The 11,142-nt window shown below is 40.9% G+C and overlaps 1 pseudogene; it reads left to right on the top strand.

The window, feature by feature from the left end:
- Positions 1-1,855: 1,855 nt before the first annotated feature.
- Positions 1,856-3,407, top strand: LOC122144389 (annotated as a pseudogene).
- Positions 3,408-11,142: the final 7,735 nt, after the last annotated feature.

Consider the following 11,142-nt stretch of genomic DNA (forward strand, 5'->3'; position numbering starts at 1 on the left):
TTGCACGCGTTTTTTCAAAGTGCTTTGTTACAACTTTTATGGGGTTACTGTAAGCAAATGACTCCTGTACACGTTCGCCATCATCAGGCCCTTCCCAAAATGGCAGGAATTTAATTCCCCCCCGAATACGTTATTCTGTTAATGACTTGATTTTGTGCTTTTTGCTTTCTTGTGTGTGGGTTTAGGTGTCAAATTGACAATTTTAATGTTTATAAAACACATGTGCTTTTGTTTTTTTAGACCTGTGATTTTTGATTCTTGATGTTTTTAATGGTAAAATATCACTTTTACATTACTGCGTTAACCTCACTTTGTATCTGTAGATGTAAACAATGGGTGGGAAACTGCCACAGACCAGATCTGGAGACCAAAACACCTGAAGATTTACACATGAACTACAAATTGTGCTCAAAACACTTTGAGACCTCAATGATATGTCAGCAAGTAAGTTTGCATGGTTTTGATGAGCGTCTTCTATTTTAATTTTTTAATCCAGTGAAATTAATTTTTACTAGGGTTGACTAGTAGGCTGACATGTCCTATGTTATCCCCCAGAAAAACGGCACCATTTTTGAATTGTTAATGTGTTGAAATTTATTTATTGTTATTTGGTCTAAGGATAAGTAGACGTGGTAAAACTTCTTTTATTTCAGAGCTCTCAGACGTCTGTTTTGAAAGGATGATGCTGTTCCTACTATATTTTCGATTTTGCAACCAACCAGGACAATGCACAAACTGGCAACAGAAAAAAAGGACACTGGAGAAAGTAAGTATCTAATGTACACATCTAGCTTCAAAAACTTTGTTTTTACCCTGTTTCATAACTGTTCTTGCTTTGTGAATGGACGGAGAAAAAAAATCTTGGAGAAAAATAATTTCAACAATCAAGTCAAAATCATACAAAACACAAGAAAATTTTAATAATGCATGGTCTCGAGCAACTCCCTTTAAAGACAGGTCTATTTGATATCTGGTAAAGACTTTTTTAAATCAGCACATTCTTATGCAATACAGGCTTTTTATTGTTAACTTAAATATATTGGAACAAACTATTTGCCAATTTTTTATTATTTGATTAACTTGAATTTAAATACGAGGTGGCTAGGTAGACAATTTCAGGATTTGAGTTGTGTGTAGATTACTCTTATTTGTAAATTACTGGAGTACTTATTTGTAAATTACTACATTTGAATGTGATTCCACCATCTCATGGTAAATCCTGATTTCATGCTTGTAATAGGTCTCAATGGCCCATTCCCTCAACAATCATTTTATAATTTATAGCCATCATTAAAATTATATACTAGCATTTATTTTATTCTTATTATTCATTGTTTGTATGTTGTCATTGAAGACACATTGTAGTGTTGAGTATAAAATAATACTTTTTTTTTTTTTTCAGACAGGGAGAGGAGCCAGTTGCCACAAAGAAAACTAAAGGTAGAGTAATGCATTTTCCATGGTCAGCATTTTTAAATTATTTTTATCTCTTTGTAAATTACACAAAGTAATTACAGCAGATTCTCTGCTGTTTTTGTTTTAAAGTACGTGAAAGTGTGAGTGTTTCTTCTTCTTTTTTTTTTTTTTTTTTTAAGGTGTCCTTACCAATAACTCAAACCCCTCTTTGCCAGAGGCACAAAGACTCCGATAAGTTGCAGAGTGATTCTGGCTGAGACAAGACACGCGCGAAACAACACAACCTCCTGCACCATGGTGAATCAGAAGAGGATCCCTGCGCATTTCCAAAGCAAAGGAAACTTTGAAAGACAGACTTCAAGAGGAGCCTTTAGCCTTCATTTGGTTTTTAGCATTCGCCAAACAATACATCTCTTTAACGCTGTTAAACCACTGGCAAATGACCCAGCTGGGTCACTCTTGTCAAATACCATATGGGCAGAGAGAGACTCGACCAAAAAAAAGAGTGCTCACCTTAGGTGAGGATGTGATTGCGTGAGGAGATCCCGCAATAGCTTGCGCCTTGCAACGCTTTTTTTTCGAATATTTCATCCAAGACAAGAAGTAAACATTGACGGCAAGGACCAGATTCCTGTGGTTATTATCCGCTCAGTCACAGGTGAAGGCTTTTTCCCACAGAAGCACTCATGGGATTCATTTTCCATGCGATGTAGACTCTGAAAGTCTGTTCCTTATGCTTAATATCTGAGATCCGGAATCAAAGTGGGGGCCTGCGGATGGAAGCACTGCCGCGGCTTCACCTACCTGTCATCAGGTGCCACTGTGTTCAGAAACTGAAGGATCTTCTCATGCAGGATGCTGCGGGATTTTTCCACAGGTAGTTTTGTCCCCTAGTGAGACCATTACGCCTTCAATGTGTGGTTGATTTCGCTTCAATGCCCGATGCCTTCCAATTCAGGGTTTGTTGATACTTGTAAGAGCAGGTTGCTTGCATTATTAGGCAATCAGGAAAAACTCTGGCGATAGAAAAAGAAACTTGATGCCACTGAGCACTGCTTCGTACAGCCACATCAAAGGCCAAGTGGACCGAAGTGAAAGGAGTCTTGTCAGAACCATTGGGAAAACACACCACCGAAACGATGCTTTTCCAGACCAATGCTTGATAATCTTAGAGCCACTTTGAACAGCAATTGGAGAGATGTGCAACCAGATGCCCTTTCTAGCATGTGGACGCAGGACACAGGTCGTAGTGCTTCTAATGCTGAAAGAGAAGCTGAAGAACTTTAAATTTCATATATTACCTTGTGGTTTTGAAGAAACCACGCTGTGTTGTTGTGTAGGCAAGAAGCATCCTGTAAACCCCAGCCTCAGAGGGAATAATGACAGCAATCAGCAGAGTACGTTGCAGTACACCAATCTCCAAACGCGTCCTTAATAAAGAATCCTTCTAAACAAACATATGCAGGAGATCGACATTTTTCACAGGAAAGTGGTTTTCTGATGGACCCCCCCCCCCAGTGGCCAGAGCAAAAGAGTTTGGGGGTGCCAGTCAATCTCGGCCAGTGGAAGATGGTGACAAATGGTGATGGTGCGGAGAAGAAAAGGAAACCCACAAGCCTCACTGGAGGATGACTACAGGGAAGCACGAGAGTAAGGAAGGTATTTACACATACACTTGTTGATGAAGTCAAAAGAGTCCTAGGCACTGAAAAGAGGCAAGAATCCTCAGATGGTTGTCATTGGTGCCCTCATACATTGAAGGTCTGACCCACAATTTTAGCATCCGCAAAGACTACAGTTGCTGATGAGACACCTGAATAATTTGGCTCAGTCCCTGAGCTCGCTTTATGGATGAGCTTGGGCTGTTGGCGAAGTGAAAATGGCGACATGCTAGCAAGCGAAGGATTCTTCCCACACAGAATAGTTTTTTTGCTGACCCTCAAGATCCCTAGATATAAGGCTTTTACCCAATGATGGCAGAGTCCTGTTGAGCGAGGTATGTTGGGCACGGCAAACCCCCTTGTGTCCGCGTGCTGAATCTCGGAGTGTATGGGCACTATGCACATGGTGGTTAGGACCGCTATCACTCCTACATGAAAGAACTACCAGCGGAAAAAGAGACTGAGCAATACTGCCTTTGTTAAGATGTCAATCAAGATGTCCACTTCAGCATTGAGGGAATGGTGGGAGGCGTCATGTGAAGAAATATCCAGAGAAAGCCTGCAGCTATTAAGTGAAGTAAGCATTTTTTGGGGTGAACTTTAATTTTTATGTTTATGTGAATTATATATAATTTGCAAAATTTACTATTTAATTACTATTTCATTTCTGGGGGTAGAGATAAATGAATTGAGCAATGTTTTTAAACGGAGAGCCAACTTCAAACCATTTTGATCCTCTCATTTGTGTTTTAGGATGAGTAATGGTAAGTGCAACCCATCAGGAGATTTAAAGCTTCTCTCACCTTTGACTAATTTTGTCTTTCAGAGACAAATATGTTAAAACACCCTTCTGAATTTTACTAGCTTGAACAAGAAGAAGAATAAATTTAACTGAGCTGAATTTCATGTTAGAATACATGTTGTTGATTTTTATTTATTTATATTTTACTCCAACCACTGTTCAGTTCCTGAAACCAGTGCAAATGATGCCTCTAAAGAAAGATACGGAAAGAACCGAGAGAGATGACTTTAAATATGGACATTGAGAGACATTTAAACGCTCCGAGTATGCCGAAACGGATAAAGAGGCATTGCAATCTGCACTTACAAGGCCTGCTGTCAGTCCGTGTCGCAGCATGTACAGCTAGAGGACACAAAGCAGACACACTCAGGGTGACCATCAAGATCAAAGAACGACTTAGAATATGTGACCAAATCTGAGATGAAATGAAGTCCCCTTAAAGTGTGTATTGTGAGATTGTTGTTAGGGATAGGATTCTTTCAGAGTGGCCGGAAATTCATCTTGTCTCCCTGTTTTATTCGACAGAGGTGTCAGATTGTGGAGAGACAGAATACTTACCTTCTGTTCATCAGATTTGTTAGACAAGTTTCGATGTCATGCGCCTTGAGCTTCTGGGTTTTATCGAGGTTATCACGACACTGAGGCGCATGTCGTCGTGATAGACTTTTTGATGTTGTTCACCAATGAGTGGCGTCTGGATTTTGAGCTACTGCAGAGGTCAAGCTTACCTTGGCTCTGGCGAGACAACGTATTCCTACCAAGCTCAAGGCCTTTGCATGTAAAATACCGGAGAAGTATCCTCTTGCTATATGCAGCTGGGAGGTGTAACACCAGCTCATGTTTACTCTTTTGAATACCTGTGTAGGTCAAGGTCGAGTTCCAGTAGCTGCAGTCATCAGAGCCATAGACACATTAGGAGGAGACGATAGCTGTCATTTTTCATCACAGCGAATGCCTGACCTCGAGAAACAAAATTAGGAATCAAGTCTTAGTCCATAGCTACTAAGAGAGAAGCTACGAGAAAATCCAATGAGGCTTCAAGGAACTCTTCTGCTCCACTTGCTTGGAGCAACACGACTATTATGAAGTCTTCGCTCAGATTCTGGAGCCTCTGGTAGGCATTGGCTAGAAAATATTGTAACAGCCAATCACAAAGATGGAGTTGTTGGCAGTATCACAACCGAGCCAAGAGAACTACTTCAGTTAAATAAGGGACTTTGATTTCATCGTTGTGGCAATCAGTTGCGCTAACAAAAAAAACGCCTCATCCCTTCACCAAAGAACTGAGTGCAGCACTACAGAAAGACAAATTTTTAGTTGCTGCCTCTGCAGCTTAGCCAGATCAGTGGTATTGTGGCCACGCCTTAACAGAGCCAGTGAAAACCCAACATCAAGGGTTTTTCCATCCAGAAGTGGTTTGATGAGCTACTTGTTTTGCTCAGCCGTCTGGGGGTGCAGGGTTACCGGAGAGAGTTGCCTGATACCGTGACTCGTTACCAAGAGGACCAGTCTTTTGATGAACCAGGTTCATACTACAAAGATGCAATGAGACATCAACTTGTCCACTTTAGTTGACCACACTTATAAACATGGTGAAAGACTATTTCATCATGACTGACCACAAGAGGAGGGCAGGCCTCTCACCACGTATTGTCCTTGGTCCCATGCTCTGTGACAATGAGCTATGTTTTTGAAACGCTCAAGCTCAAACAACATCGTCCATTGTTACATTGGTGATCTTTCCCGATCCTGACAACTTCTTCACGGAGCTGAGCTGCTGGAAAGTGAAATTGGAGAAAAACAAAAAGTGGTTAGTGTAACCATACAGAGACAATTTTTCAGGACATCTGCGTCTACCCCTCATTGGGCAGTACTGTCATAACCATCAACACATTGCTGAAGATTATGGTGGTCTGTTGTTTCCAAGCACAGCCGTATTGGAAATATTCGTGTGATGTGAGGTTGAAGCGGGCACAAAAATGTATCAAGACTATGTGAGCACACACCTCACCTATGGACAGAATCACCCTGTTTAGCCATGCTTCAGGTGGGCATTGTACTTTAAACTGGAAAGAGATCTATAGATCCGCGAATGGTTGCTCAGTGCTTAAAGCTCACACCGAAGAAAGTTGGAGGGTATGTTGCCTGGTAAGAATGTTTTTCAGCTAATGTGTTTTTTTGTTTAAATGATTTTAATTTGCATTTTTCAGATGTGTTTGTAAAGTCATTTTATTTCACAGGACAAAGAATCCAAAACCTTTGGCAAGGACTGCTGAAATATAAAAACAGAAGTTTATGCAATATATTATCATTTTTATTGCTTGCTTGTTTTTTTTTAACGTAATCGAAGTCTGCACTGCTTTTTTTTCATGTCGCTCTTTGGAGAGGAGGAAAAAAGTGGAGGTGGGTGTTTAATCACTACTAAATGACTGCGGGGAATTCAGTATCTATCAGTATCAAGAACGAAAGTCTGTTGCTGTTCACCAGTAAATTGAGTTATGTCATTGATTTAAATAATTGAAAGATTTTTTCGTAAAGACAATAAATGAAACATGCATGCATTGAACTTGCATACAAGGCAGATAGGAATTATAAAGCATGCATGGCATGAATTGGTTACCAGTAAGATCAGTAACATGCATTTAGAAAATAGGGTAGGGAGAATTATAATTTCATGTGCACTTTAATGCGCTCCATTTTCCACAGCGCATATATGCAGATGGCAACACCCACATGAATGAACGAAGACCTCTATAGGGAAGCTCAGCAGGACAACAGGTTTAGTAAAGTTGTCTGTGAATATTATTAATAATGTGTATTACCAGTTAAAATAGTATATAGATGTCAAATTTCCAATGGGTGAGTAGAACTCTAGTTTGTCTTATATGTGAGTAGAGGCTCATTGATCTTAGTTGAAACCTTGCTTTAAAACTATTTCAGGTAAAATGTTGAATTCAAATCAGTCGTTCTTAGGTTGATTGGATCTTGTAAAGTAACATTTCTATTCACAGGACTCCAGAATACGTCGTGATGACATTCTAGAGATTACTGGAGTGTAATGTAATTTTGGGTTGAATGGTTCTTGCATTTGAGTTTTAATGAAAATTTATTTTGTTGTTGAAAAAGCTGGTCACTTTTTTTTTTTTTTTAAATCATGTTTATCCTGATTTCTCGAACGCATACATCCACAAAGACGGGAGCACAACCGCCATAGTCAGACTCCGCAGCGTCCTGAGAATATCGAAGTGGTTGCTGCGCTTGCTTGGAAAGTGGCAAGCTTGAGGAACAGCATGTAAACGTTGAAGAACGTGGATCGGCTTTCCAGATGATAATGGGCCCTTCTGATGAACCAGCTGACAACACAAGTAACTGTGAAGACGGCTTTAAAGGCAGGCAGCTAAGCTTGCAAGAGAGAAAACTGTCACCATGATGGACGCTCAAGAAACCAAGAGCAAGATGCTGTTTTTCAGAAACTTACCTCTTGTCATTGGGTACAGTATGAAGGGACATATGTTATTGTTCCAGAGGGTTAAATTTACACATACTTGTGCAGGCCATAGTAGTTGAGTTTGCAAAAAATCGCACTGAATTTCAGGACTCTCCCTTTCTTTTTCCATCATCACTGAGACAGCAGACTATCAGATTGGAGAGGTTGAAGTTCCTACCAGTCTTTGTTAGGTATGTGAATGATTGCATACCCAAAATTGGAGCTTCTAGGAATTTCTTGCCTTTTGATGAAAGACATATGATGTGGGGATGGAATCAAAGTTGCTTTTCAGCCACACTGGAGGAGGAGTGGGACTTCAGATGGGATGCTCGTCCCTGGCCAGTCCATCATGTGCGTGGGTACGGGGAGCAAAAAAAGTCTCTAGAAAGATGGCTTTGGGCTTTGAGAGAGCTACTGCACTTGGTATCTGTAGATACAACCTCCCGTCGTTAGTTCTGGTGTTAGGACAGAATTGGCATTACAATAGTGGCTAAGGGCTGGTGTAATGCGCTCAGCAAACAGTTGCCTGCATGTCACACATAAGTCATATAATGTGACTCTACGCATAGATCCAGCTATCGAGATACATTGCGGTCCATGTATGTATTATGCACGCTGGAACAAGTTATTCACAAACCCACAGAAGAGAGTGAGCTTGCCAAGACCAATGATTGGGCTACTGAAAATCACCCCACGTGATGGCACTTGCAGAGCTCCCAGAGACCTGCCTGTCCAGATGTAAAAAGAGAGAAGACTTCTTCGATATTTTGGTGGATGAGGTTCGGGGGGAGTCCTGCAACTGCCTAAGATTCTAGTAAGCACCAACTGCCAGGTGGGTCATGGAGTAAGTAGACTGTCACTGGCCTTCCCAGACCATGTCCACAGCGATTAGAAAGGGCTATTTTGTCATCCCCCATGATCGTAAAGAATGCTGTGCTCCCGTGAAGAATTGCAGCACTGTGTTTCGGCTGTGGAAACCCAGCTGACATTATAGGCGAGCTTTGAGTCGATTTTTATGCGCAAGGCGATATTCTTTTAGGCAAGATGATGGACCCCCCAATGTGAGTGCAGTGCAATCTCTATCATGTTTTGAGGATGTCCGTGGGAGCTTGCTACTAAGGTCATGGGATTGCTGTCATATGCAGAATCTGTCAGTACCTATGATTCATCCAGAAAACGTTCTACATGGAAGCAGTTAGCATTTACATTCCTACCTGGTTTTGATTGAAGACATGAAGTTTACCTTCTCAGAGAATCACCTAAACAGCCCTGAAAGGTTTGTCCCTTATGCCAACGTGCAACCCTCTGCCTATTCTCCCAGAATCCCCAGATAAAACTGCACACTATATACCGGACGCGATCCTTCCCTGAGCCATAGACAGCAGAAGAAGACATTAATCACCTTGGCCACAGTATGGAGGGGAGAAGTACAAGATCTTTTTTTGTCCGGCCTCACCTCTATCTCTGAGACATTGCTCCATAATGAAAGCCAAGGAAAACCACTCCAAACGTTTGCCACACTTCCTAAGCTTGTGGCCGTGTGTGCCTAGTATTAGCATGGAGTGTGCTCTAATGAAGACGACATCAACTACAACTCCTGGCGGACCTTACTGAGAGATAGTCATCTTCAAGCAGGGGCAAGGTAAGGATGATGCTGTGACAGCTCCCTTTGCATCGCCAGACACTGCGAGTCCCGGGAATGAGGTGATTGAAAAAGGCATGGAGTGGTGTATCCAGAAAAGTAATCAATTCCTTGCTCATCAGGTGTGCGTACATATCTTAGTGTTTTTACACTGTATAACTAATTCTAATTGTGCAAAAAATATGAAAACTAACATACACTGTCAATCACCCTAAGCTTTGTGCTCGTATTAGTATTAATATCAACTTTTAACACAAAGGAATGTTCCTGTATTCATTTTCTTTTTTTATTTTTTTTCTATGCTTGATACATGTAGGGTAAAATCAAAGAGTTAATCATCTGAGAAATGGAAGGTGGTAAGTAAAACTAAATTGCTCAAACTAATTCATTTCTGTCACTAAAACGAAATTGAGTAGCCAAAATTGGTTTGCAAAGTAATGAAACTTGCTGTTGTGTTTTATTCTGTACACTCTTTTCCTGTCCCTGTTCAGAAGTGATTCACCATGTTTTTCACCGGAGAGGGCTTGTAGATAAAAAAGGTTAATATTATTCACAAGAGCCCCAAGGATGTCTTGCATTTGGTGAGTGGATATTAAATCTAAAAGTATTAGTAATAAGTTATCTCTTTTTTTTGTTTATTTTTATTAACTATCTATCATCCTTTTGTTTTTAGATGTTGCAACTGCTGCTGAGCAGAGGAACTTTCTAATAACTGTGGAACCAAACCATGGCGTGACATGTCAGTTGCGACAACCTAGATCACGTACACCTGTAAGGCTGCACAAAATCACACACCTCACCAAGACCATATACTCGAGACATGTTTACACTGCTACCAGACTAAGGAAAAAGCCCCATACTGCAGCGCAAGTCTCATCCTATGCTCTGCAAACCAGCACACCTGACCAACCACAAATCTCCAATCTGTCCCAAAGAAACACCCCACCAGTATGCAATCTACCGTTGCCGAACCATGATTTAACAGTGATCAATGATCGCTCTTTGTTCAAGATGTAATGATAGATGCTGAATTTTACTTGATTCATTGGGAATTGGAATTGTCCAGTCAGTAACACCGGGATCAAATGGGTACTAATAAGTGGAACTGAGCAATTCAGTGAAGAAGAACGTCCAGTTTATACCATTCAGTCATATATCAGTTAATCAAAGTGAAACTGATCTACCTATGAAGTTGCTCAGTTCTGTAGTAGAAGAACCAGGTGATGAGTGACAACTGACCAGCCGCAGGAAGAGGAAAACAGTGTACTGATCAGTTCATGGCAGTTGTTCACGTTGTAACAACGATTCATCCATAGTTGCTCAAGAATGAATGTGTGTCACACAGTAACAGGCTTAGCACGATAGGTCAGTTTATTGTGTGCAGAGGGTCAGAGTGAATCTGTTCAGCTCATTTCAGTTGATCACAGTGTTCAATTGATCAGTTAGAGTCAGTCCATCAAGCGAAACTGATCAAGTCATGGAAGTTGATGTGAGTGGGAATTATCCATACGTAGTTTGAAGATCAGGGTGGAAACTGGTCCGCCATCAACAGGGGAACAGCGTGTAGTTGACCAGTGGAAGTTAGTTCCAGTTGAACACTTGATCCAGTCTATTGTGTAAAAGTGTACGATGAAGCTTTGTCAGACTCAATAACCAGTGATAGCACACTATGAAGGGAAACTGGTCCACAAACTTACTTGGGTTCAGCGAAAAAAAATAGTCCGTACTCATGAACTTGAGGCTGTATTGCATACACACTCTGGAAGTTTTCATTCTATAGCAGCAGGTCGGAACGAAACTGGTCAGTCCAGTATCGAAAGTTCATACTGTAAATGATCAGTTCATGGCAGATGTTCAATTTGAAACTGTTCATGTCAGTCGTGGAAAAGTCAAGATGCTTGTAAGACAGAACCTGGGTTAGCAAAATGCAAAGAGAGTTAATCTCATACACGTTCATCGAGTGAAATCTCACGAAAGGCTCAGGTATTTTGTAAATAGAATTTTATTTACATCAAACTCTTTGCGAAAACTGAGCAGTCTCTAACCGCAGCATACAGTATTAAACTGGACTTCAGTCCAGAAAATGGTGAACCAAGTGTAAACAGAACAGTTTCATAGTAGTTGATCACGTTCG

This window comes from Cyprinus carpio, unplaced genomic scaffold (genome assembly GCF_018340385.1).
Source record: "Cyprinus carpio isolate SPL01 unplaced genomic scaffold, ASM1834038v1 S000006658, whole genome shotgun sequence".
In the NCBI taxonomy this organism is placed as follows: Eukaryota; Metazoa; Chordata; class Actinopteri; order Cypriniformes; family Cyprinidae; genus Cyprinus; species Cyprinus carpio.